This window comes from Hemicordylus capensis, chromosome 4, assembly GCF_027244095.1.
Source record: "Hemicordylus capensis ecotype Gifberg chromosome 4, rHemCap1.1.pri, whole genome shotgun sequence".
NCBI lineage: Eukaryota > Metazoa > Chordata > Lepidosauria > Squamata > Cordylidae > Hemicordylus > Hemicordylus capensis.
This window is the reverse complement of record NC_069660.1, coordinates 292,759,271-292,786,976: the sequence shown is the minus strand read 5'-3', so window position 1 is coordinate 292,786,976 and position 27,706 is coordinate 292,759,271. Positions and strand designations below refer to the sequence as shown.

At 46.2% G+C, this 27,706-nt stretch overlaps 1 long non-coding RNA gene across 1 annotated transcript; it reads left to right on the top strand.

The window, feature by feature from the left end:
• The first annotated feature begins 2,917 nt into the window (after positions 1 to 2,917).
• On the top strand, positions 2,918 to 14,417 carry LOC128325168 (uncharacterized). The gene is made up of 3 exons (XR_008307292.1): positions 2,918 to 3,099; positions 4,076 to 4,293; positions 14,315 to 14,417. It is a non-coding gene; the product is annotated as an uncharacterized LOC128325168 (long non-coding RNA).
• The last annotated feature ends 13,289 nt before the right edge of the window (positions 14,418 to 27,706 follow it).

Genomic DNA, 27,706 nt, shown 5'->3' with positions numbered 1-27,706 from the left:
CTAAAATTTTTCAGAGCCGAAATGAATCACCCCCATTTCGGCTCCAAATTATCTGTTGTTTCGGCAATGACGTCTATTTGAATTTCCCGCTTTTTTGCCTACCATTGACTTCAATGCAAAAAGGTCTGATGTGATGTCTACTCGAATTTCGGGTCCCAGGGGCAAAATAGTGGGGTGGGGTGGTAGTGCCTAATGGGTGGAGGCTACCACCCAAATTACAGAGGGATTGGGCAAAGGGCTGATTTTTGGTGAATTTTTGAAGTTTTAGTGTCTTTGGGGCAGATTGGGGGCATAATGTGGGATCTGGGCAAAAAGAGTGGGGTGTAGTGCCTAATGGGTGGAGGCTACCACCCCAATTGCAGAGTGATTGGGCAAAGGGCTGATTTTGGGTGAATTGTTGAAGTTTATGCGTCTTTAAGGTTTTCCCCCATTAGGTATAATGGAGGGTGTATCACTTCATGTCAGGGGGAAAGGGGTGGCCTAGAGCAGTGTGGGGTTGGTGGTCATGCCAGGTAGGGGCAAGGAAGCTACCTGAATTTTTTCAAAGGATTTGGGCAGGGGGCTGATTTTTGGTGAATTGTTGAGGTTTATGCGTCTTTAAGCTTTTTCCTCATAAGGTATAATGGAGCTTTCAGCAGCCCCATAAGTGCACTTGGGGGGTGCTGGGGTGGCCCAGAGTGAGTGGTGGTGTAGTGCACATAGGGTGCCAACCACCCCCATGGGTTTCTAACCCATGGGGTACAGGGTTCTGTTGTTTCTGAGGTGTTCTGAGTGTAGATTCTATGATAGCAAATGAGAGTGGATTCATGGTGTCTCATTGAAAAACACCGAAAATCCGAATTGCACACCCCTAATGATTAACAGAAGCAATTTATCAGTCCTCTTCTCCTTTCTCTTTGTCCTGAGAAAGGATCATTATTTTGGGGAGGAGAGCTGGTCTTGAGGTAGCAAGCACAAATTGTCTCCTTTGTATGAAAACAGTAAAAAGAAAGAAAGAGAGAGAGAAGGAAGGAAGGAAGGAAGGAAGGAAAGATCACCAAGCAAATATATACATAAGGAAAAAATACATCATATACAGTACACACCTGATTCATAATGAGAAGTTGCCACTCGGCCTGGGGATTATGGGAGTTGAAGTCCAAGAACATCTGGGGGCCCAACGATGAGGATCCCTGCAAACCCACCCAGCACTCTGCCCATGGATGGCCTAAGTGGAAGGTGACAGTTTAACTGAAAAAACAAAGAGAAGGGATGAGGCACCATTTGTGGCTTCACCTTAGACAACAAAATGCCACAGACCAGTGCTGTCTTTATTTTTAGATTAACAGCATTTCCATTTTGAGTTCACCTGCAAGATGCCCAATGATATGAATATTAGTGCATCTATATATATAATTCTCCTGGGTGTCCCTTTCGAACGTGAGTCCCAGCAGCCCAGCTGATTGGCTGGGCTGCAGGGGCACCTGATTGGTCCTGGCACACCCAGGAGAATTGGCTGGCTGGGTGGCTGCGGAGACAAGGCGGCGGGCCAGGCTGCGGCGGGCCAGGCCGTGGAGGCAAGGCGGCGGGCTAGGCCGCGGTGGCAGCGGGTCCCAGCCCGACCGCAGATGTGAGGCTGGGGTGGTGGACCAGGCCACGGCAGCAGGCCCCAGCCCGGCCGCAGATGTGAGGTGGCGGGGGCGGCCCGGCCCGGCTCAACAGCGCGGTGGTGGTGGTGCGGCAGCGGCGGGGCAGGGACGGCCCGGCCCGGCAGCACAGTGGTGGCGGCAGGACTTGGCCCGCTGGCGGCGGCGGGACTCAGCCTGCTGGCAGTGGCGCCTGCACTCGGCCCTGCCGGAGACGGGGGGGTGTAGAGAGAGAGGTAGCCGGCCCCAAAGAGTGCACAGATGATCTGTGCGGGGTCGGCTTGTTTATCTTAAAGCAAGAAGCAACTGTTACCACCTTGCCTGCCGTTATCTCTATACTTCCACTACACCCCCCAACCTCTGTATAATAGTTTCTCTTTCTTTTTATGCCCCCCACATCTTGTTTTCTATTCCATTTCTGTCTTGAGCTTTTAATACAGGTGGTTTATGTTGCAAACTGTCATTAGACAATTCTGAGGGGGTGCAGGGGGGATTTCTCTGAATAATGTGTTTCACATTAGCTTTGTAGTGGTTAGGCTGATTTTGTCTGCCATAAAATAAAAGATATTGTTGAAATTAACTGGAATCTACTCCCAGAGGGGTGGGGGAAAGGGCATCTTAATATCTGAAGCTGCAGTAGGATGTGAGATAAAGGGTGGAAGTTTGAATACGTGGGGTTATTTATTTATTGCATTTATATCCTGCCTTTTCTTCAGCAAGCTCAAGGCAATTATACAAGTTTTTCTTCCCTGACATTTCATCCTCACAACAGCCCTGTGAAGTTGGTTAGATCAAAATATGGTGCCTGACCCAACATCTCCCGGTGAGGTTCATGGTTGAGATTGGAACCAAAGTTTTCCTGGTCCTAGTCTAAGTACTATACCATGCTGGTATGTTGAACTGCCACAGGGAGATAGCCATGGATTAAACACAATGAACCCCAAATAAAGGAAGGGACAGTTCACACCTCTCCCCTCCACCATTTTCTCGTGTGCTTATAGCAACATATTCTAGTAGAGGCTAGAAGTAGCGATATTTTAGTGAGCCATTTATGAAAATTGATGGTCATTTCAGCTCTGGTGTTTTATTGTTTGTAAATCTGTAAATTCTGAGCTTTCCTACTACACAGGATGACTCAGAACTGGATACTATTCCTAGGGTGTCCACATAAATGCCACCAACATATTTAAGAAGGTGTGGATACTGGGCTAAGATTAGTTTTGCAGTCAGCCTCTATTTTGCTTTTCATTTCTCTCAAAAGGCCAAAGGGGGTGGGGGTAGCAGATACTCTAGAGCTAATATCTCTGTATAAAGTAAGCCAACTGTATTGGTTTAAAATGGGGAAAATAGTAACCCTAATTTACCATCTCGAAACAACCAACTGTCTTCATATTACAGGAGGTAGCAGCTACACTCCCCTAGATGCACACTTACCTCTCGTGAATTCCCTCTAGATTACTGCAGTTGCTTAGAGGTAAATACAGTTTCTTATTGGCACAACATGTGTAAAATCAGGTAACTCATGCATAATTGTTTAAGGTTCAAGACATGGAGCAAAAAGGTTTAAGTGGGGTGAATTTCAGTCGCTCCTCTTGGTGATCTTAATTCCCTTTCCATTGGAGCAGAACTATAGCAAAGTTCCTAAAAGCCTGATGTAATTTACCATGGTGCATTGATGCACAAGATACTATTTTTTCAGGAGTCATGGCAACTGTTGGATGTAGAAGTTGTCCTCCTCCTCTCCCCTCCTCCTCCTCTTCTCTTCTGCTCTTTGAAAAGATCCAGGTCCAAATCCCTCAGCCAGGAAGCTCACTGAGGGCTGAACTGCATGGTTGTTGTTTCCCCCCAGGTCCATGAGTCTTTTGTCAGATGTTTTTATTCACACATTGCAGTCACTGAAGCTGCAGCTTGAAGTGGAAGACTAGCATAGAGATCAGTGTTCCCTGTAAGAGGGATTCCCAGATGTTGTTGACTACACCTCCCAGCATTCCCAGTTGCAATGGCCTTTGGCTGGGGATTATGGGAATTGTAGTCAACAGCATCTGGAAATCCCTCTTACAGGGAACTGATGTGGTTGTGGTGAAACACAGAAGCCGCTCCATTGGTGAGAAGCTTCAGCCAGCGCTGGGTTCCCAGCCTGGCTAGCAATGCGTCTCTCTGCCTTTCCAAGCAGGGAAATCTGCTCCTGGAAACCCAGAAACCCGGCTCTGGCCGCTGAAGCAGTTGGTGAATGGGGTTGCGTGGTTTCGCCATGCCCCTGTGTCTGATGTCAAATGCAAGGGTATGGTCGGGGTGCCAGGAGCGGCCCTTGGAGTGTGGCAGCCCGGGTTCTTCAGTCTTGTTTGGTCAATGATCTCTACTCTTCTGAACAGGAGGCAAGAAACCTCCGCTAAAGAAAGCTGAATGCCATGTAATTTCCTCAGGAACTTTTGCTGCATTTTTCTTCACAGTGTTTATCAGGCACACAGTAGGCAGCTGGTGGCTCAGCTGCAGCCTCCTTGAAGCACCGCCGCAGCCAAGTAAGAAGCCAGCATGATAAGAGGAGACATTTTTATAAACTAGGCCGAAACAGCAGAGAGCACACCTGCGTGTCACATACCCCCAGCACTTGAATGAAGCATCTTGCTACCTGAATAATGCTATTTCCTTTCTTGAGGATAAAAACAAGGTACTGAACATTGCTCTGTTTTTGCTAGATGAGGAAAAACTCCATGATATAAGATGTAGGTCTTCAGATGCATATATTGAAAATGTTTTCTTTCCACTGTTCTACAACAACTACTTCTACTACTACTACCAGATTCGGTCTGCCTCCTCCCTTTTAGCCTTCAAAACCTTATTGAAGACATTTCTTTTCCACCAGGCGTTTGCCCTTTACTTTTAATTTGTTTTTTGTTTATTTATTCCCCACTCCCCACTTAAACCTCGGATGCTGCTCTTGTTTGTACACCGCCCTGAGTCTGTGGATTGGGTGGTTTATTAAATCGATAGATAGATAGATAGATAGATAGATAGATAGATAGATAGATAGATAGATAGATAGATAGATAGATAGATACTAGTCTTGGATTCAGGTAAACACAGTACGACTGCTCGTCCTTTTGGCTAAGATCAATTGCTTCTCGGCCTTTTGGCTGGGAAAGCATTCTCTACTAAAGTCATCAGTTTATACACCACTTTTCAACCCAAGTGCTCAAAGTGATATAGATAGATAGATAGATAGATAGATAGAGTTGGTTCCCAGTCCTCAAAGCACTCACAATCTAAAAAAGAAATGTAAGGTAGACAACATCAACAGCCACTGGAGAGATGCTGTGCTGGAGCTGTGTTGTTTTTGTTTGTTTGTTTGTTTGTTTATTTACTCACTCTTCACCCCTCCAGTGCACTACTGCTCGGGGTGGCTCACAACAATAAGATAGACACAAGATACAATAAAAGCAATGAAATTAACTAAATTAAACAAAAAAGGTAGTCAGATTTAGAAAGCACAATCATTATTAAGTTCAAATTAAAGGTTGTTTTAAAAGCAAAAAACTGAAAATTATAAAAAGCTAAAGAACCTACCAGATATAACCAAAAAATTGAGCATTAAAAAGCCTCATTAAAAAGGTGTTTTAAGATGTTTTTTTTAAACACTGAGGGAGGGAACATAGCGGAGCTCTTCAGGGAGGGTGTTCTAAAGCCAAGGGGCCACAACCGAAAAGGCCCTATCTCTAGTCCTCACCAACCAGATCTCTATAAGTGGTAGGGTCATGAGCAGGGCCTGAGATGATGAGCAGAGGGCCCTGGCAGATTCATATAAGGACTGCTGCTCTCCCCTTGTTAAATATAAAAGAATTGCCACTTTGAAAGGTGCCTCTTTGCACACTTCAAGGAGCTACAGCACTCTTCAAGGAGCTAACAATTTTAAAAAAATAATCCAAATAAAAACAAAATACACAAATGCACAAATGAACAAATAAAAGCAGCCGCAGAAACTGAAACCAACAGATAAAAATAGCAGGGGGGGAAAATAATTTAACTGCTAAGTCCCATCAGATGGACAATACAAGTTCAAACTTGCTGGTTTGAAAATGAAAGCATAGGCACAAATAGCATGTTTCTGGAGAAAATTTTCTACAGCTGAGGCACCACCACCAAAAAGGCTCTGGCTACATTCACCATAACAGGAAACTGGAGTTAAATGGGGCAGAGGTTGGATTTCTTGTATGTCCAAATGCATGGAACTTCTGTCCAGAAAGCGACCAGAGGTTTAGGTACATAGGAACATAGGAAGCTGCCATATACTGAGTCATATCCTTGATCCATCTAGCTCAGTATTGTCTACACAGACTGGCGGTGGCTTCTCCAAGGTTATATGCAGGAATCTCTCTCAGCCCTATCTTGGAGAAGCCAGGGAGGAAACTTGAAACCTTCTGCTCTTCCCAGAGTGGCTCCATCCCCTAAGGGGAATATCTTACAGTGCTCACACATCAAGTCTCCCATTCATATGCAACCAGGGCAGACACTGCTTGGATAAGGCGACAAGTCATGCTTGCTACCACAAGACCAGCTCTCCTCTCCTCTCCTCAAAACTCCCTCCCCAAACTCCCATTTGAATGCTTGGGTTGTTATGAGATTTGTGGCACGTACCTGATGTTTCTGTTAGTCAGTGTTATGTCCAAATGCTGAACTAGAGGCAGCCTTCTCTGAGACCGAAGTTGAGGGAAGGAAGCTCCTCCCTCTCTTAATTTCGATTGGCTGCCATTGCTGTCTTTCATGTGAAGGAGGAAGCCCAGCAGCCACTTCCCCTACCTGCACAGCCAGTTCCCCCTCCTCTCTGCAGTTTCCCTGACTGCAGTTCCAATCCTGCCTGTAATGTCAGAACATGGACAGGTTAGCACATGGGGGTGGTGGGAGGGGGTTGAATCACGGGTCCATTGGACCCTCAGTTCCATGTTATGTGTGAATGCAGCCACTGTCACTGACTTAAGGTGAATATGGGCTGTTTCACATATAGTACAGCAACAAAAACTAGCTTTGACATCTAAAGTTCAATTAAAAGCCAACGTGACCATTTAAAGAATGTTGAGGATGGTGGAATTATCAGCAGATAATTTGTATACATTATATAGGCTTTATTGACTACAGAAAAGCCTTCAGTTGCATCAACCATGTCAAGTTCTCATGAGAAACCTATACACAGGACAGGAAGCCACAGTCCAGATGGAACATGGTGAAACAGTCTGGTTCCAGATCAGCAAAGGAGTAAGACAAGGCTGTATACTTACTCCTTATTTATTGAATTTATATGCTGAACATATGCTGAGATAAGTTGGACTAAAAGAAGATGAGTGTGGTTTTAAAGTTGGAGGAAGAAACATCAATAACCTGTGCTATGCTGATGTCAACACTCTGATATCTGAGAATGCGGATGATATGCAAGCTCTAGTAATGAAAGTCAAGGAGCACAGTGAAAAGATGGTACTACGACTAAATGTAAAGAAGACTAAACTAATGACAACAGGTACAGCAACCAGCCTCAGAATTGATAATGAAGACATTGAAGTGGTAGATAGCTTCTGACTTTTAGGATTGACCATCAACAGTAAAGGATCCAGTAGTCAAGAAACACGCCACAGACTAGCACTTGGTAGGGTTGCAATGAAGGCCTTGGAAAGGATATTTAGATGCTCTGACATGTCTATACTTACAAAGATTAGAATCGTTTGGACAATGGTTTTCCCCGTGACACTCTATGGATGTGAAAGGTGCACTTTGAAGGAGCAAGATAGAAAAAGTATTTGGTGCTGGAAAAGACTTTTGAGGATACCATGGACAGCCAGGAAAACAAATAAATGGATCATAGAACAAATCAATCCAGAATTTGCACTCGAGGCACAAATGACCAAGCTCAAACTATCATACTTTGGACACATTATGCAAAGACCCAGTTTCCTTGAGAAATTCATAATGCTGGGAAAAGTTGTACCACTGAGAGACCTTAAAGGCCAAGTTGAAGACAGATCTTGTTGGAGAGAATTTATCTATGTAGTCACTAAGAGTCGACACCAACTTGATGGCAGTTAATCAATCAATCAATCAATATAGAAAACCATGCTCTCACTTATTTGGACTGTATTTCCTACCACATGTGGCACATGAAAGGAAGTATCATCTACAGGTTTGCCCTCAGAATTAAATATGTATGCCACAATAATGATAAATTTTGGAAAGGAACAAAAGAAAGACCGCTTTACACAGAGGCAATATCCTCTATACATGATTGACTCAAGAAGACTCTTGAGTAAATGAAAGCTTGTGGGGCTTTAGCTCAGTCAAATAGCATCTGCTTTGCATATGGAAGGTAGGGGTGTGCCCAAACCACCTAGCCCAGTTAGGTTTGAGTTCAAACCAGACCTGAACTGCACCGCACCAGTTTTGTTTGGGCCCCCTTCTAACCTCCACCCCTGGTTTGGTTCAGTTCGGGGGTGGGGGTTGCCGAACATTTTTGAATATTTTTAAAAAAATTTAACTTACCCCCTCCAGGGTGCTTCTCCAAGGTGGTGGTGGTGTGTCTGCGAAGGTTCCCCCTCCCCCCGCTGGCCATTTTGGAAGCCACCACGGCTGCGCAATGGACCCGGCCACACAGGGTCCCATTGTGCAGGCACAACAGCCTCCAAAATAGCTGCCACACTGGGGAATAGGCCCAGAAAAGGCCAAAGATGCCCGAACTGGGTGGTTTTTACAAAAAGGAAGGCTGGCAGGGTGACGGGAACCTCCACAGACCCCTCCACCACCTTGGAGAAGCCACCCGGAGGGGGTAAGTTAAAAAAAGGATTCCCCCCCAAAAAAGTTTGACGAACCCCCGAACTGGTGTGTGTGTGTGTTCGGTTCAGGATCGAGCCGAACCAGGTGTCATTCAGCTCGACCCCGAACCTTTGAACCAAACTGGTTCAATAATAATAATAATAATAATAATAATAATAATAATAATAATTCGATTTCTATACCGCCCTTCCAAAAATGGCTCAAGGCGGTTTACAAAGATAAATAACAAATAAGATGGCTCCCTGTCCCCAAAGGGCTCACATTCTAAAAAGAAACATAAGACACACACCAGCAACAGTCATTGGAAGTACTGTGCTGGGGGTGGATAGGGCCAGTTACTCTCCCCCTGCTAAATAAAGAGAATCACCATGGTAAAAGGTGCCTCTTTGCCCAGTTAGCAGGGGTATGCCCAGTTAGCAGGGGTCAATATCGAACCGGTTCAGATTTGAACCTGTTTGTACACCCCTCACAGAAGGTCCCAGGTTCAATCCCTGCCTTCTCCAGGTAGGGCTGGGAAAGACCATAAGAACATGAGAACAGCCCTGCTGGATCAGGCCCGAGGACTATCTAGTCCAGCATCCTGTTTCACATAATGGCCCGCCAGATGCCTCTGGGGAGCCCACAGGCAAGAGGTATGTGCATGTGCTTTCTCCTGTTGTTGCTCCCCTGCAACTGGTATTGATAGGCATCATGCCTTTGAGGCTACAGGTGGCCCACAGCCACCTGAAGAGTAGCCATTGCAACACCTGTCCTCCATGAATTTGTCTAAGTCCCTTTAAAAGCCATCCAAGCTGGTGTCCATCACCACATCCCATGGCAAGGAATTCCATAGATTAATTATGAGCTGTGTGAAAAACTACTTCCCCTTGTCAGTCCTAAATTTCCGGACCTTCAGTTTCATGGGATAACTCCTGGTTCTAGAGGGATGACTCCTGGTTCTAAAGGTTCTCTCCTGGTGAGAGTGGGAGAAAAATTTCTCTCTGTTCACTCTCCACTCTGATAATTTTATACACCTCGATCATGTCTCCCCTTAGTCACCTCTTTTCCAAAGTAAAGTGCTCCAGATGCTGTAGCCTAGCCTCATGAGGAAGGTGTTCCAGACCCCTGATCATCTTGGTTGCCCTCTTCTGAACCTTTTTCAGTTCCACAATATCCTTCTTAAGATACATTGACCAAAACTGTGCGCAGTGCTCTAGATGTGGCTGTACCATAGATTTGTACAAAGGTATGATAATATTAGCATTTTTATTTTCGATCCCCTTCCTAATGATCCCTAGCATAGAATTGGCCTGTTTCACAGCTAGCGTGCACTGAGTTGATACTTTCAATGAACTATCCACTACAACCCCAAGATCTCTCTCCTGGTCAGTTACCAATAGCTCAGATCCCATCAGCGTATATGTGAAGTTGCTTTACACTTTACACTGAACCGCATTGCTTTACACAGCTTACACTGAACCACATTTGCCATTCTATCGCCCAATCCTCCAGTTTGGAGAGATCTTTTTGTAGCTCCTCACAATCTTTTGTGGATTTCACTACCCTAAATAGTTTAGTGCCATCTGCAAATCTGGCCACTTCACAGCTTACCCCAAATTCTAGATCATTTATGAACAAGTTAAAGAGCACTGGTCCCAGTATCGATCCCTGGGGGACCCCACTTCCTCCTTCCCTCCATTGTGAAAGCAGTCCATTTGTTCCTCCCCTCTGTTTCCTCTCCTTTGCCAGTTAGTGATCCATATATGAACCTGTCCCTTTATCCCATGGCTGCTAAGTTTACTCAACAGCCTTTGGTGGAGAACTTTGTCAAAAGCTTTTTGAAAGTCCAAGTATACTGTGTCAACTGGATCACCTTTATCCACATACCTGTTGACACTTTTAAGGAACTCCAAAAGGTTAGCGAGGCAAGACTTTCCCTTGCAGAAGCCGTGCTGGTTCTCCGTCAGCAAGGTCTGTTATTCTATATAACAATTTTGTGCTTAAGTATGCTTTCCATCAATTTACCCAGCACAGAAGTTAAGCTGACTGGCCTGTAATTTCCCAGATCCCCTGGATCCCTTTTTGAAAATGGAGTTATATTGGCTACTTTCCAGTCCTCTGGTACAGATCCTGATTGTAGGGACAAGTTACATATTTTTGCTAGGAGATCAGCAATTTTACATTTGAGTTAGGAACATAGGAACACAGGAAACTGCCGCATACTGAGTCTGACCATTGGTCCATCTAGCTCAGTATTGTCTACAGAAACTGGCTGCGGCTTCTCCAAGGTTTCAGGCAAGAGTCTCTCTCAGCCATAACTTGCAGATGCCAGGGAGGATGGATGCCATCTTGGGTGGATGCCATCTGGCCCTGGTGATCTGTTAATTTTTAGTTTTTCATGACAATTTAGAACATCTTCCCTTGTCACCTCAAATTGGCCCAGTTCTTCGGCCTCTAAACCTGAGAAGCTCAGTTCCAGAGATGGTATAAGGTCAGTATCCTCTGCCATGAAGACATATACAAAGAACTCATTCAGCTTTTCTGCAGTCTCCTTATTCTCCTTAATAATCCCTTTCACTACCTGATCATCTAAGGTGCCAAACACCTCCCTAACAGGTTTTCTACTTCTGGTATATTTAAAGAAGTTTGTGTTATTCCTCTTGACATTTCCAGCAATATGCTCCTCAAACATATTGAGGAGAGGAGAGCTGGTCTTGTGGTAGCAAGCATGACTTGTCCCCTTAGCCAAGCAGGGTCTGCCCTGGTTGCATATGAATGGGAGACTTGATGTGCGAGCACTGTAAGATATTCCCCTCAGGGGATGGAGCCGCTCTGGGAAGAGCAGAAGGTTTCAAGTTCCCTCCCTGGCTTCTCCAAGATAGGACTGAGAGAGATTCCTGCCTGCAACCTTAGAGAAGCCGCTGCCAGTCTGTGTAGACCATACTGAGCTAGATAGACCAATGGTCTGACTCAGTACATAAGAACATAAGAACAGCCCTGCTGGATCAGGCCCAAGGCCCATCTAGTCCAGCATCCCATTTTGCACAGTGGCCCACCAGATGCCGCTGGAAGCCACAGGCAGGAGTTGAGGACATGCCCTCTCTCCTGCTTTTACTCCCCCACAACTGGTACACAGAGGCACCCCGCCCCCAAGGTTGGAGGTGGCCTAGAGCCCTCCGACTAGTAGCTGTCAATAGACCTCTCCTCCATGAAATTATCCAAACCCCTCTTAAAGCCATCCAGGTTGTTGGCTGTCACCACATCTCGTGGCAGAGAATTCCACAAGTTGATTACACATTGTGTGAAAAAGTAGTTCCATTTGCTGGTCCTGGATTACCTGGCAATCAGTTTCATGGGATTACCCCTGGTTCTAATGTTATGGGAGAGGGGGAAGAATTCCTCTCTATCCACTTTCTCCACCCCATGCATGATTTTATAGATCTCTATCATGTCTCCCTGCAGTTGTCTTTTTCCTAAACTAAAAAGCCCTAGGTGTTGTAGCCTTGCCTCATAAGAAAGGTGCTTTAGGCCCCTGATCATCTTGGTTGCCCTCTTCTGCACCTTTTCCAGTTCTACACTGTCCTTTTTTTAGATATGGTGACCAGAATTGTATGCAGTACTCCAAGAGTGGTCGCACCAAAGTTTTGTATAAGGGCATTATAATATTAGCCGTTTTATTTTCAATCCCCTTCCTAATGATCCCCAGCATGGAATTGGCCTTTTTCACAGCTGCCACACATTGAGTCGACACTTTCAACGAGCTGTCCACCACGACTCCAAGATCCCTCTCCTGGTCAGTCATCGACAGCTCAGATCCCATCAGCATATACTTGAAGTTGAAGTTGGGGTTCTTCGTCCCAATGTGCATCACTTTACACTTGTCAACATTGAATACCAGTATACGGTAGCTTCTTATGTTTCTGTGTAAACTCTCTGTTTGCATCTCTTATTATCTCCTTGCATTTCTTTTGCCGGAGTCTCCTTCCTGTTCTCTTCATTTGGGCAGGACTCCCATTTTTGGAAGGAAGTCTTCTTCCCTTTTGTAGCTTCTCTGACTCTACTTGTTAGGCACGCTGCCATCCTCCTGAACTGGGCGGTACCTTTGCTCTCTCTTGGTATACATTCCGACTGAGCTTCTAGTATTGTGGTTTTAATTAAGTTCCATGCTTTCTGGAATGATTGGACTTTCCTGACTTTCCCTTTCAACTTTCTTTTTACCAGTTCCCTCCTTTTACCCTTGCCTGAAACCTTGGAGAGCCACTGTCAGTCAGCATAGACAATACTGAGCTAGATGGATCAATAGTATGACTTCCTATAAGGCAGTTTCCTATGTTCTTGTGCTATGCCATGCTAAATCTGTTGGTGTCACATCACTCTTTACTGTAAGTTGCATTCACACTGCATTTTTAGGAGTAAATCTGCAAAAGTCATGTGTGAAGAAGCTTGTTGTTGAAGACATTTCCCAGCACTTTTTAGTGCTTTTTTTGTAATGACAGTTGCAGTATATTATGGAAATGGTGCATTCATGGAGACTGTACAGTTGTCATGGGGATTGAATGACAATTGGGGATGTAGTTGCAGCTTAATAGTAGAGCTTCTACTTTGGAAGCAGAATGTCCCAGGTTTAATCTCTGGCATTTCCATGCAGGGCTAGAAAAGACCTATCTGAAATCCTGGAAAGCTGCTGCCAGTCAGAGTGGAAAATATTGATATAGAGCAGGCCTGCTCAACTTCAGCCCTCCTGCAGATGTTGGCCTACAATTCCCATAATTCCTGGCTATTAGCTGCTGTGGCTGAGAATTATGGGAGTTGTAGTCCAAAAACAGCTGGGGGGCCTAAGCTGAGCAGGCCTGATATAGAGGGACCAATAGTCTGACTCAGAATATGGCAGCTTCCTGCCAATTGCTTCATTGGAAGCAATTGAATAAGATTTAAGTCTGATTAATTCCAATCCACAATAGACCTTTGCTGGATTCTATCCATTGGATTGGAGCTCAATGCATACTTATTTGATGGTAAGCCCTATTAACTTCAATCGTTCTGAATAAACATATGTAGAATGAGACTGATTCTTGAACTAACACCCAGAGTTTTGTGTCATATATTGAGTGCTTAATGATTTCCCCATCTGCATCTAATGAAACAGAAAGCAGCATGTGATGTTAACATCCACATCAATCCAACCATTTTACGCATTGACAGGTGAGAAATAGCCAAGATGTTCTGAGGCAAGTAAGAAACTGTATGAATAAATCAGATTAATGGATGGCCCTTCCCTGCTGCACTCTCGGATCCTCTCTGTTGACTCAAATAGCCTTTTCCCTGGTGCTCATAACAAGCCGCTCAGTATGCATAGACCCGTTTTCCTGTGCTCGTACAGTGCTCAGAGCTGTAGAGATACCGGACTCATGCTCTCATCAGCAATGCAGCCCTGTCTAATGACACTGCTAAGGGAAGACTATTTTTACCCACATTTCCTACCCTGATACACACCTTGGCTTTTGCACACTCCATTTCTCTGATTGCTACTGCACATCCTATCTGAAACTGCCCGCAGTCATTGCACAGCAAACGCACACTCTGCCTCCTTCCAAACTGCAATCAGCTGTTTCATAACCTCGTGAACTGGACAAAAAGCCAACTTTTCAGGTGGTGGCTCTCCTTTCTTTAGCGGGGGGCGGGGGAGAGCAATTGTGCCTATTCAGCCCAGCATAGCTTGCCTCCCAGTGATTGCGGCTGGCGACTCCCTTATGATTCTTTCTGGATTGTGAGCCCATTTGGGGGCAAGGAACCATCTTCTTAAAGTGGTTTGAGAAATGCTAAGTACAAAGGGAATGCAAAAGCTTTTTGTTCAAAACTGGAATAATAATGCTCACAAGTATCTCCATCCCTTGGCACAGGCTGGTCACCTTCTTCAGGACATGATGACTATCTCCAGTGATAGACATATTCCAGATATAACTCCAGATATCATCTTCTAGCAATAAGCTCCCATGAACAGACAGCAGGTAAATGGCCCTGTCCCAAAATCAGAAGTAAGGACAGGGTAGGGGTGCGTGATCCTGGAGATCTCCCAGTGAGCAACTTGCTAGACAAGGGTCAGAGCAGGGATGAAGGCTTAAACTATCCAGGCTCAGACCATCCCACCCAGGTTCCTCCTGGAGGCTTTACACACAGGGCTTCTGCCCCGAATCTCCTTCAGAAGACAGTGTGTGCTTTCACACACCAGCCAAACTTACCTCGAAGTCTCGAGATTTTTGGACCCACTCTACACTCAAATTGGGCTTTGTGAAGTGAATTCTAGCTTATCTTGATGTAGGTCTGGGTTTTTAAAATGCTGGTTTTAGGCTACTTTTTCTGAAAATGCTGGAGCAAATGGGAGAGGCACTGACGTAGAATCATTAGCATAAGAGGCATGCTCTCTTTACAAATGCAGATCTATCTCTGCAGGGAGCTCTCCCCCACCACCGCCCCATTGGCTAGAAGGAAAACACTGACACCTGCCATGTGGACTTGTTTCAAAAGAAAACTCAATGCCGTGAGTATACTTCGAAGTGGCTTCACTCAACGTTTACCCCGAAGCCTGAAGCCAAGTGCGAATAACTCCCTGGAGAGCAGAGCTATATAATGGGGTAGTCCTCTGATTTTATGTCTAGTGCTCTCCATTTCATGAGGTCCCTCCTGGTCTGCTGCCAGCACTGTTGTGCAGGTTTGATAGAGTGCAAGATGCATGGTGTGGGAGGGGCTGTTTAGGGGTCAAATTCAGTGAGTGTCAGTTCTGGGGACTCTACTTCCAGAGTCTCCCATCTGGCAGTCTCAGGCTCCAGGCTGCTGTTAGGGCTTGGGGTTGAAATTAGGCTTGGGCCAGGCTTCTCAAGCCTAATTGCTCTCTCCTCCTCAGGATCAGATTCCATGCTACCTCTCAAGGCTGAAGTCATGACATTCTGGGCTATTAATGTGTAATGACCTGCCTTGGCCGACTGCCCAGCAATTGCAAAAAAACACTCTTTTCGGAGGGGAAAGGAGAATCAGAAAGGAGAGACAGGAACAGAAAGCCAGACACAGACAGGAGTCAACACCAGGGGATGGACGATCGGAGAGTCACAAACATTGCCAGAGGTCTAAACCAGGAAGTACACAGGATCAGGGGTACACACAAAACAGAGTCAAGGTTGCTCACGGTAGGGCTGGTCACTATGGATGTGGTTTCTGGCCCAGACCCAGCTTCCAGGCTTCTCTAAATAGGCAGAGTGCTAAGCGCCCCACCCATCACTACATCTGGGTCTTATCAAGGAGATACGGCCGGGCCAGAGCTGAGACACCTGTTCCTTCTGGCTAGTGTCTCTGATCTACGGCGTTCCTCCCTCTGAGCCTGTACTCTGGCCAAACGTCGCTGTCGGGGACAGGCACCTCGCCTTCAGCGGCCTTGGAGGTTTCATCAGGTGGAGGGAGGGAAGGAGGCAGAGGGGCCTGCAGGCCTGTCAGCTCTGGCTCTGTTGAGCCAGCCGGAGCTTCAGCCTGCTCCCCCTGCTCTGGGTCTTCATCTGAAGAATCCTCCTCCACGGCCCCCATGAGAGTAATCACATAATGGAATGAAAGAGTCATCAGCTAGAAAGCATAATAAAATAGATATGTTGTCTTGCTCCTTTGTTGTACGTGTGGTGTGTAACTTCAGCCAAGGACTCTCTGGAGACTGACATACTTTTTGGTGGAGATGGCTGGGTCTGGACCCACAACATTCTGCACGCAAAGGCTGAGTTCTGCCACAGAGATACCACTCTTCCACAGCATGCTAACGGTGCCACCAAATTCTACGAATGATTTAGCACCAGGTTCCCCACGAATGTGCAGTGTGCTACGCGTGAGAGGGGGCCCCCTTCTGGCCATGCACATGCACACCGGGCACTTCCAGTTTTATGCTGACCAGGGCTGCAAGGAGGTACATAGCAGCCCCGTGCCAGAAGTTTTGGCGGTAGTGCTGATGGGGGAAATGCAGCTAGGAGGAGGGGTAAGGGCACCCTTCATGCTTCTTAAAGGTAACCCCACCACAGCTGAACCATCCAACTGAAGGTTCACATACATCCCTATGGTGAAGCTCTTTGGGGAGGGCATTCCAAAGCTAAGGGCCACAACCAAAAAGCCCCTGTCTCTAGTCCTTACCAACCAGAACTCTGGTAGTGGCGGGGCCATGAGCAAGGCCTGAGATGCTGATCTGAGGGCCCTGGCAGGTTCATCTGGGCAAATGGTTTTGGAGGAAACAGATTATCTAGAAACAGATTATCTAGAAACAGATTTTCTAGATTATCAAACTGGCTTTCGGGCAGGCTATTGGGTGGAGACTGCCTTGGTTGGCCTGTTGGATGATCTCCAGTTGGGAATTGACAGAGAAAAGTGTGACTCTGTTGGTCCTTTTGGACCTCTCGGGGGCTTTCAATACTATAGACCATAGTATCCTTCTGGAGAGTGTTAGTGGTGGGAGGCACTGTTTTACAATGGTTCCACTCCTACCTCTCAGACAGTTCCAGATGGTGTCGATTGGAGACTGTTGCTCTTCAAAATCTGAGCTTAAGTATGGTGTCCCTCAAGGCTCCATACTTTCTCCAATGCTATTTAACATCTACATGAAACTACTGGGAGAGATCATCAGAGGATTTGGAGTGGGGTGTTATCAGTATGCTGATGACACCCAGATCTACTTCTCCATGTCAGCTTCTTCAGGAGATGGCATAACTTCCCTAAAGCTTGCCTGGAAGCAGTAATGGCCTGGATGAGGGAGAATAAACTGAAGCTGAATCCAGATAAGATGGAGGTACTTATTGTGTGGGGTCAGAACTCTAGAGATGATTTTGATCTACCTGTTCTAGATGGGGTCACACTTCCCCAAAAGAAACAGGTTTGCAGTCTGGGAGTACTTCTGGATCCACACCTCTCCCTGGTTACTCGGGCTGAGGCGGTGGCCAGAGGTGCTTTCTATCAACTCCAGCTGATCTGCCAGCTGCGCCCGTTTCTTGAGATACCTCAAAATAGTGGTACATCTTCTGGTAACCTCCAGACTTGACTTCTGCAATGCACTCTATGTGGGGCTGCCTTTGCACATAGTCCAGAAGCTTCAGTTTATACAGAATACAGCAGCCAGGTTGGTTTCTGGGTCATCTCAGAGAGACCACATCACTCCTTTGCTGATAGAGTTACACTGGCTGCCAATAGGTTTCTGGGCAAAATACAAAGTGCTAGTCATAATTTATAAAGCCCTAGATGACTTAGGCCCTGGGTATCAAAGAGAATGGCTTCTTCATTATGATCCCCACCGCCCACTGAGATTGTCCAGGGAGAACCATCTCCAGTTGCCGCCAGCTCGGCCGGTGGCCACACGGGGACGGGCTTTCTCGGTTGCTGCCCCGAGACTGTGGAATGCGCTCCCTACTGAGATACAATCCTCCCCATCTCTGACAAGTTTTAAAAAGCATTTGAAAACCCATGTCTTCACCCAAGCTTTTTCAGTTCTTTAAAATTTTAAGGTTTTAATTTGTGGCTGATTTTTAAATTTTCAAATTGTTTAATTTTTTGTATATGTTTTAACTTGTTTTATGCTATTGTTAACCACCCAGAGATGAAAGTTTGGGGGCAGTGTACATATTTGATAAATGAATGAATGAATGAATGAATGAATAAATGTGGTCTGACAGTTTCCCCGGCACCAAGCCGTGTAGAGCAGCCCTGCTCTAGACAGTCACAACCCCTTCCGTTTCTAAGGGGGAAAGGTGCCTAAAACCTTCACCATGCTCAGGCACAGGTTCAGGTAACTGAATTGTACACACAGGGATATACTGCAACATTTTGTTGTGGGTCTATACTTGTTACATTACTTCCTTATGGACCGGTTCAAATGATTGTCTTAACTATGTTTTAGATTGATGTGAATTAGTCATGGTGACATCTGACTCCCCTTCCTTTTTTCTTCCTAATTTGTGAGGGGTGGAGATTGGAAGCTTCCATGATAGAGCCTTGGGGATTTTCTGTCCCATGTATAATTCCACAGACAAGTGGAAAGCTGACTGAATATCAGCTTATTATAATCATGATTCCCTCAAACACAAAAGCGATTGTGGGCCAACTAGTCCTCAAAACAATGGCCTAAAAGAATGTTTGAAGAAACTTGCATCAGATGTTGTTCTGTCCCTGAAGACCAATTAATTTGAAATGTTTGAAATGCAATTCATGACTTGAAAAAGGGATCATTCCAGATAATGAAACTTAATTTGTTTGTGGAAAGATCTAGAATATTTAGTCAAGCCCATTAGGAAAAATCTATCAGCAAACATTTATCAGATGTAGGGCATTGGAAAGTCAGGCTCCCGGAACACTGTTGGCAAACTCTCTGCTGTCACAGAAATCATCATCACAATTAGTGGCCCAGAAAACAGAGGTTAGATTTGACTGATTTAGACTGGATTTGCTGAAGAGTTTAGTGAAAAACAGAACGGTTAGCTAAAAAGCCTATAATAATAGTTGTCTCTCCGGTTAGAAATTCTAAGAAAGGATGTAGGTGGATAAAATGTGTTGTCTTGTTGGCAGTATTGGGGGCAGTGACATGTGGAAGAGGCCCAAGAAAAATGGAACCAGATATTATAGAAACGAAAGTGAGGAAAGCATTGGAATCAACACAGATGTCAATCTAATCACAGAGGCAAAATATAGGTTGTATCTAAAGACTCCCTTACTCTGTTGGAAAGTGTTTCCTCTGGAAGAAGGGGTATTTCTCCATGTAATGGCCTTTGAGTCTGACCCCTCCCGGAGCGGTGGCCCAAGCTATGGCAATGCCTAAGGGGAGGCACCAAATCCTGCTCCCTTCCACAACCCTGGTAGGGGCCAGCCCACTTTAAACTGACCCTTGCAAGCTTTGTAGTGTAGGGGTTTGGGAGAAGGGATGTTTGCTGACATCCTTCTCTTTTCTCCACATGCTTTTTGCAACTTTGCAAGGAGTGTGAGGAGAGGTCACCAGCCATCTCTTTTCTCCCTGTGTTCTTTGCAAATCTTTCAAGGGGCAGTTTGGTCCCGAAGAGATGCTGAGCTGGTGAGGGGGGTTCTTGCTGCTCTTAGGATGCAGCAATAATCCACTGCCTCATGAACGGACCAGCTCTGACCCCTACCATCAGAGCAGGTCTCCAGTGAAACACATGAGAAGGAAGACTTAATGCAGTAACCACCTCCAGACAGATCCTCAAATGGTGTAGCCCTGCCAAAGACCTCCATTAGCCTGGAGAGCTAGAGACACCTATGAGGTCTGAGGAAATAGCCCCACCTTCCTCTCAGATGCCAAGGATGATTCCTTGGAACCCTCAGCAATGCGGGAGAGTGCCTTTGTGTTGCCGGCTTTTAGGGCCAGCCAGAGACTCTCTAGCTCAGCCAGAACCAGCACTTGAGAAATTGGACAAGGGCCATTTAATCACAGACAGTTATTCAGAGGGGGTGAAATTGGAAACACCAACCAGAAAACAAGTATCCCTGTTTCCTGGTTGGTGTTTCCAATTCCACCCCCTCTGAATAACTGTCTGTGATTAAAGGGCCCTTGTCCAATTTCTCAAGTGCTGGTTCTGGCTCTGCTAGAGAGTCAGAGAGTAAGTCTTCAGTAGCTGCTAGATCACTGCTGGAGCAACATCGCAGTGTGCTGCTCTGGGATGCCCTTATCCAGTGTGAATCTGCCCAGCTTCACAGTGAGCTGTCCATGGTCTTTCTCCCTCTCCTGGGCTCCTGTTGAGTCTTACCTGGACCTCTTGCAGGTCTCAGCCACTGCTCCCTGTAATAAGGATTCCCACATGTTGTTGACTACAACTCAACTCCCAGCATCTCCAACCACAATGGCCTCTGACTAGAGTTTATGGGAGTTGTAGTCAACATCTGGGAATCCTTGTTACAGGAAACACTGGTCTCAACCTGGGATAGGATACTCTGGAGGAATACATTGTTTTGAGACCATTCTCTTTATTGTCTTGAAAGAGGAGATATGTAAATGGTTTTTGTGGAAGGGAGGTTCTGTTCCCCAAAGTGGCATCACAATCAAAACAAAAAGCAGCAACCGATGAAAGAAACAGTACAGTCTTTTAAAAATGAGGAGAAAACTTGCAGCTCAGCCTCACAAAAGGCCTGTGTGATGAGATAGGTTTTGCTGTATGATTAAAGAATGTATGGTGCTATACTACACTTGATCTTAGCCAAAAGGCCTAGAAGCATGCTGTAGAGTTGTTTGTGTCTGAAAGGTTATCTAAGCAAGAAAGGGGTAAAACCCATACTAAGAAAGCCCAGCAGAGGAAAACCCTTCAGCCAAGACTGGGAAACCCTTGGTGGAGAAAGCGGGGTGTGGACAGTTTAAACTGAAGGCTCACTGTGTTAAAAGGTCTGATGTACAGCCAAGTGAAAAGGCTAGGGGCAGGGAAGGAACATACTATTGTCCTGTGTTGAGATATGTTTCAAGAAGACCAACTGTAAGAGCTATGGAGAAAAACAGTTTAAAACATAGATTCTTATAAGAGTTGTAGATGCCTGAAGTACTGTATTTAACCATAAGTTCCTATGGGGTGTTGGGGGAAAGTTTAAAAATGTGTTAAAAACTGCCCACTTGCCCATTTATTTTGAGGGCTGGGTGGTAGGTAACACCCATCATGCCCTAGCACACAACCCATGCTGGAGTCCCTAGGAGCCAGCCATTGGGAACAATGTTTTGAGTTGCCCCACTGTTCCTTATGGCTGCAACAAGCTGCACTCAAGAGTGAAAAACACTGCAGAAGCACAGAGTAAGCATACAGTAAAAGGGAATCTGTCCTTTCAACACAGAACACACATTTCAAACACAGTCCAAAAATGGCCAAAAAAGAATCACCGACCCAAAATCCATGGCCAGCCACAGTGCCTGTGCTGTAGTAACATCTCTGGCACAAGTTATTTTATTATTATTTATTTATTTACATATTTTTATACCGTTGTTCTCTCTTACACGATTATGACTCCTTACGTTACTTCCCAGAATTGCAACAGCTGCCAATCAACCTCCAAAATGGCACTTGAAAATCAAAACATTTGATCAAAATGAGGTTGTTTTGCTCTGAACTTGAAACAGGCCCTTTATTTAAAGGGTGTTCTGTTTCGAGCTCAAAACACTCAAAATGACTGGTTTCAAGTTGAAACGTCATAAGGTCAAAATGTTCTGCACATGTCTACTAGTAAACTACTCTACAAGTAAACTACTCTACTTTCTAAGTAGAGAATTAAACTGTCAGCACTTATCCTCTCTAATAAAAGGCTTGGTGTCCGTCTGTGGACAACCAAGCGTCTGTCCGTGCCTCTCTCGGCAGTTCTGGGCATGCGCGGAGCACATGCCCAGAACACGGCAAGGGAGACACGGCCGCCAGGAGGAGGCGGCCATGTTGGGGAGACCGGGGGCGGAGCAGGGAGACCGGGGAGACGGACCGGGGCCGGAGCGGAGGCCAGCAGCGGCACGGAGGCCGATGGCGAAGGGTCCAGCCCGGCCGCGGAGGCCGCTGGCGGCCTGGCCGGAGACGGCCCAGCCAGAGACTGGGTCGCGGGGGGCGGACGGAGGCGGCGGCGCGCCCGGCCCGGCCGCAGAGGCCACAAGCAGCGGCCGGCCCGGAAAGGCAAGGCCGGCGGTGGCGGGGGGCCCTTGCCCGGCCGGGAAGACCAGCCGCAGCATGGAGGCTGGAGGCGGCAGGAGGGGGAATGGCGGGGGGGGGCCCGGAGCGCACAACTCTCCTAGCGCCCGTTAATTTAACGGGCCTAAAAAAAGCTAGTAATTAATAAACTTCTATTTTGTTCTTGAAAGAATCTGAGAGTAACTTAGTCTGTACCACCACGCCTACAACACTGCATTACCTCAGGAGAAGACCTTTACATACTTAGATCATGAGATTCTGTATATTCATGCAGACTTCAAATGTTGGAAGCAAAATAAAGGAATGCTGAGAGAAATAAAAATCATAACATAAATTCGAATAAGTACATTCTAGAAAAACACCACCACCATGACAGCCTGCAGAATAGAAAGCTTTTTACTTGGTCTCAAAATACTATGAAGGAGAAGGACAGATAGTTAACCCGGGCCAGGGAACTCCTATTCTTGGACATTACAGCATATAAATTCCCACCAACCACCCCAGGTGATGGTAGGATCTGTAACAGGGCCTTGTTTGTTGAGCCAAGTGAATGGGTCTGAGAATACAGAAACCTCTTCTTCATATGGAAAAATTATAATATAGGGGAGGAGATGATATTTTAGATATGCCTATCATAAGTCACTCAGGACTTAAAAGATAATAACCAGCGCTAGTTATATGAAGAGTTTTACTGGCCTCCAGTTGTAACTCATGGCCAGTGTGCTGAAGTGTTTCTGTACATGTATGAGTGTACTGAGGAAAGCAAGAGGAAAGGGTGAATCTAGGGGAGGGGAGGGGGGGGTAAGTACCCCCCCAGACAAGTAACTTGCCCTCCACATTTCTGTTTCAGAAATCTAATATACAGGACATAGCTCACCCACCTGTAAATCAATATCTTTATTATGGCTTTTGACCAGCATAAGGCAAACGTAAAACTTTCATCAACAGCAGAAGATTAAAACTATAAAATAATAAATTAAAAACATAGTCTATACCTATGAGGGCTGTGAAGACAGCGACTATAGAATCAGAAGATGATAATACTAAAATCATATTGCTATCAAACCAAGAACTATTACGGTTAGAAGCCCAGCAGAGAGAGAAAGGGAGAGTCCATCTAGCTCCCACACAGTGCTGCCTGGAGTGAGAGGCCAGGTGGGTGCTGGGGTTCCTTCTGCTGTTGCCTGCCTGCCTTTGCTTCCCCTGTGGGGCTGCAGCCTCAGGTTAACATCTGTGGGAAGTGTGGGCAGGATTGGGACCAGCCCCTGAGTGACTCAGCTGTTCCTTGGGTCACCTGCTCAGTTTTGGGCTTTATAGGAAGGCTCCTTGTGGTGGCGGGCCCGCCACCAGCAGGGTCGCCACCAAAGGGGGTCGCCCCTTTGCGGGAGCCACTTCGGGGGAGTGCGAGGGCTAGAGGGCTTCTGTTTAATTAGTTTTAAGCTGTTTTAGACTTGGGTTGAAATTGCTGTAATGTGTTTGGGTTCATCTGAAGATGGGGGGACAGGAGGTGCCTTCGTTGACTATGGGGCAGTCATCCTGGTGGTGGTGGGGAATAGAAGAAGTAATGTTGGCAGGTCAGTGGGTCGTTCCAGGGGAAGGGTAGTCAGAAATTTAATAGCGGTCTCCCCTTCCGGCTGTCCTGCCAGCTCTTTGACCTCGGGGAGCACTGCCAACAACCCACGTAGCTTTCCCCTGCTCCTCTGTAATGCCAGGTCAGTCCAAAATAAATCTGAACTCATCCATGATTTGATCATGGATGAAGGGGCTGACCTGGTATGTATTACCGAGACTTGGTTGGGGGAGGCTAGTGGTCCAGTTTGGTCCCAGCTTCTCCCTCCAGGATATTCTGTAGAGGAGCAGGGGAGGGGACGTGGGCGGGGAGGTGGAGTGGCTATGGTCTATAAGGATAACATCTCCCTTACCAGGTTCCCTGTCAGGGTATCAGACCATATTGAATGTGTGTACTTGAGTTTGGGGACCAGGGATAGATTGGGACTTCTGTTGGTGTACCGATCGCCCCACTGCCCAGCGGAATCCCTTACTGAGCTCACGGACTTGGTCGTAGAACTCATGTTGGAGTGTCCCAGACTCTTGGTCCTGGGGGACTTCAATGTTCATTTTGGGACCAATCTGCCTGGGGCAGCTCAGGAGTTCATAGCGGCCATGACAACTATGGGCCTATCCCAAGTGGTCTCTGGACCGACGCATATTACAGGTCACACGCTTGATTTTGTATTTTACTCTGATCAGGGTGGTGTTCCGTGGGTGGGGACTCCTGTGATTTCCCCATTGTCATGGACGGACCACCATCTGGTTAAGGTTGAACTTACAACCACTTCCCACCTCCGCAGGGGTGAGGGGCCCATTAGAATGGTCCTCCCAAAGAGGTTATTGGATCCATTAAGATTCCAAGAAGCCTTGGAGGGATTTAATGTTGGCTTTGCTGGTGATCTTGTTGATGCCCTAGTTGAGAATTGGAACAACTTGCTCACCAGGGCAGTAGACATGATTGCTCCCAAGCGTCACCTCCGACCTTCTTCAAAATTGGCCCCTTGGTATACAGAAGATCTACGGGGGCTAAAACAGCAAGGTAGGCAACTGGAGCGCAAGTGGAGGAAGACTCGACTCGAATCTGACAGATTGCAACATAGAGCACATCTAAAGATCTATGCTCAGGCAATACATGCGGCAAAGAGGCGGTTCTTTTCCACCCGTATTGCCTCTGCGAATTCACATCCAGCGGAGTTGTTCAGGGTTGTGAGGGGATTAATATCTGCCCCCCCCTCCCTTGAACCAGAATTTGGAGTCATCAGTTGTCCGCTGTGATGTGCTTAAAGAGTTTTTCGCAGATAAAATCTCTCAGATTCGGGCCGACTTAGATGGAGACTCAACAATTAATTTGATGTCTGAGCTGGAGGTGCCCAATGACTCCTCTTATATGATTCAACTAGATCGGTTTCAGTTTGTGACTCCTGAGGATGTGGATAAGCTGCTTGGATTGGTGAGGCCTACCACTTGTTCTCTTGACCCTTGTCCAACATGGCTTGTTCTGTCTAGCAGGGAGGTTGTTGTAAACAGCCTGGTGGAAATCATAAATGCTTCTCTGAGGGAAGGCAGGATGCCTCCTTGTCTTAAGGAGGCAATCATTAGACCTCTTCTAAAGAAGCCTGCATTAGAACCCTCAGAGTTGAGCAATTATAGGCCTGTTTCCAACCTCCCATGGCTGGGCAAGGTAATTGAGAGGGTGGTGGCCTCTCAGCTCCAGGCAGTCTTGGAGGAAACTGATTATCTAGACCCATTTCAAACTGGTTTTCGGATGGGCTGTGGGGTGGAGACTGCCTTGGTTGGTCTGATGGATGACCTCTAATTGGGAATTGATAGAGGAAGTGTGACTCTGTTGGTCCTTTTGGATCGTTCGACAGCTTTCGATACTATTGACCATAGTATCCTTCTGGAACGTCTGAGGGTGTGGGGGTGGGAGGCACTGTTTTACAATGGTTACGCTCCTACCTCTCAGATAGATTCCAGATGGTGTCTATTGGAGACTGTTGCTCTTCAAAATCTGAACTTAGGTATGGTGTCCCTCAAGGCTCCATACTTTCTTCAATGCTTTTTAACATCTACATGAAACCACTGGGAGAGATAATCAGGGGATTTGGAGCTGGGTGTTACCAGTATGCTGATGACACCCAGATCTACTTCTCCATGTCAACCTCTTCAGAAACTGGCATATCCTCCCTAAATGCCTGTCTGGAAGCAATAACGGGCTGGATGAGGGAGAATAAACTGAAGCTGAATCCAGATAAGACGGAGGTACTTATTGTGCAGGGTCAGAACTCTAGAGACGATTTTGATCTGCCTGTTCTAGATGAGGTCACACCTCCACAAAAGGAACAGGTTCCCAGTCTGGGAATACTTCTGGATTCACACCTCTCCCTGGTTTCTCTGGTTGAGGCAGTGGCCAGGGGTGCTTTCTATAAGCTCCGGCTGATATGCCAGCTGCACCTGTTTCTCTAGATCAATGACCTCAAAACTGTGGTACATCTTCTGGTAACCTCCAGACTTGACTTTTGTAATGCGCTCTATGTGGGGCTGCCTTTGTACGTAGTCCGGAAACTTCAGTTGGTTCAGAATACGGAAGCGGTCATCTCAGACAGACCATGTTACTCCTTTACTGATAGAGTTACACTGGCTGCCAATAGGTTTCCGGACAAAATACAAAGTGCTAGTTGTAAAGCTCATTATAAAGCTCGTTATAAAGCTGCTAGTTATAAAGCTCATACAAAGCCCTAAACGGCTTAGGCCCTGGGGTACTTAAGAGAGCGTCTTCTTCGTTATGAGCCCCACCGCCCATTGAGGTCATCTGAGGAAGTCCGTCTCCAGTTACCGCCAACTCGTTTGGTGGCTACACAGAGATGGGCCTTCTTGGTCGCTGCCCCAAGATTGTAGAATGCGCTCCCTGCTGAGATACAATCCTCCCCATCTCTGGCAATTTTCAAAAAACACTTGAAAACCCTTCTTTTCACTCAAGCTTTCTCAGCTTCCTAAATTGTTGGGGTTTTAATTTCTGGTTTATTTTAAAATTCAAAACCCGATTTTGGGGTTTTTAATCACTGTAATGGTTTAATTGTTGTTTTAAAATGTTTTTAAATTGTTAATTGTTATATAGGTTTTTTTAATATTTATTTTAGCTCTTTATTGTTTTAGTGGTGTGTTTTAATTGTACACCGCCCTGAGCCATTTTGAAAGGGTGGTATACAAATCAAATCAAATCAAATCAAATCAAATCAATCAATCAATCAATCAATAATATTAAAACACATAACCTAGAAGATTAACAGCTATATTGTTAAAAACAGCTGATATCTGTGAAGACAGTTTGAAAGTGATAACACAGAAGTCATAGTATGCTGTAGGCTATGATATATAGAAAAATTTAAAATTAGTTAAGGATTATATTTTAAGTGAAAATTAAGATAAAAACTGCAGAACTGGGAAGCAGGAGGTTAGAAGCATCAGTACAATCATGAGCTGTGTCAAGTCAGATTTACTCGGCGGCGGTCAGGTCCTGGTGAATATTGCACACTGCCATGCAGAACTTGGCAATAGTATGTGTTAGGAGGGGGTTGTAGTCAGAGAGTAGTAATGACACATAGAACTGGTCTGTGCAACCTGGCAATCTTGTAAGTAATGGGAGAATGAGAGTATTGAGTAGTGGCTCATGTTCTGCCCCACTGGAGGCCCCTGTGCGTGCGGGGTGCGTGCCAGTGACATCCATAGTGTGCACCAATGACATCCGTGCACATGATGTCACGCACAAAGTGGGCATGGCCAGATCACTGGAGGGCCCAACCCAGCCCTACAGAGCACATTGCCAGCCAGCATTTGCTGGCTGGGTGCATTTATTTCCCTTTCTCTCCCTCACTGGAGGGAGAGGAAGGGAAATAAATGCAGCCAGCCAGCGAACGTTGGCTGGAAATGAGCTCTGGAGAGCTTGCATGGGTTCTCTGGAGCCCTAGCCATGCCCTTTTGTGCATGAAGTCACATGCACGTTGGTGTGGCCCAGGCTCTGCTGGCATTACCGGCAGCCAGGCAGGCAGGTCCTGGGGGCATTGTCTTGCTGGGGAC